We start from the raw sequence: 1,140 nt of genomic DNA, 5'->3' as shown, positions 1-1,140 counted from the left end.
GCCGGTTGAGCTATAGGCGCCGAGCCGAAGATAAAACTCTTAGTGTAGGGTCTTACAGAGAGGAAGTGCTCAGTAAATGGTGGCTAATCTTGTGATTATGCACAAAGAGCTACTTGAGGCATTTAATGGGTGGTGAAGTTTGAGCAGGGCAGTAAAGAGGAGGCTGGGGGTGAGGAGGGAACAACCTCTAAAACAGTATGTAAAAGTTCACATTAAGTGCCTGTGTGTATTTTTTTGAGAAAAGTGTCCTTAGTTTTCATGTATTGTCAAAGAGATTCATGACCTTGAAAAAAGTAAAGAATGATTTGCCTGGGCTCTAGGGGAGAATGCTATAAAAAGGGCCTTTAAATTTTTATCTTTGAGTCAGTTCCCTGCGAACATACTGAGAGAGAAAGTCGAGTTCTGGTTTACTGGGGAGTCCTCTTAGAAAATACACCTGTAGAGCCTAGAGAAAGACACAATCCGTGACCCACAATGTGGTTGCAACTGACACAGTTGCTTCTCCTCTGACATTGTCATTAGCTGCTTCTCTCTTTTCTAGTCTTTTGATTTTTTTCTTCTGAAATTCTTTTCATCTCTGTGCCAGGCATTGAGATGGGGCTGACATAGAGATCCAAAAGTAATTTTTGAATAAATGAACTAATGAATGTATTTAGTTGAAATGAGTTCTCTATATTTCAAGAGAGACTTTGCTGTGCAGATGAGTACAAGAGGAGATGGGAGCACTTAAACACTGTGCTGTAGTTTACATCTCTTAAGATATGAGAAATGGTCCTCCTACCCTAGTGGATAAGAATAATGGTCTCTCTATTGTAGTTTTCCCTTATTGTACTTAGTTCTATTGGGTGAGTTTTCCCCCTCTCTTTCAATCTGTGATTCCACTTTTTCTTGATAAGTCTTACCAAAAATATGGAGATGTTATTAAAAGTTTCAAAGAACCTCATTTGTTTTTATTACTCTTTTTTAGTTCTCTGTTCATTAATTTTTGTGCATGCATCTACTAAAATATTTTATACATTTTTTTGTGAAGTTAAAATAAGGTGAACCTATCTCACACTTTTTTTCTGACTTGGGCTGGGAAACTTGGAGGTGTAATATTTATTTAAGACCTTTTTTGATAAAAGTTATTCATTTTAATAT

The sequence above is a fragment of the Otolemur garnettii genome, unplaced genomic scaffold (assembly GCF_000181295.1).
Source record: "Otolemur garnettii isolate 467f Iridium unplaced genomic scaffold, OtoGar3 scaffold00103, whole genome shotgun sequence".
NCBI classification, from domain to species: domain Eukaryota; kingdom Metazoa; phylum Chordata; class Mammalia; order Primates; family Galagidae; genus Otolemur; species Otolemur garnettii.
The sequence above is the reverse complement of the archived record's forward strand: the minus strand, read 5'-3'. Positions refer to the sequence as shown.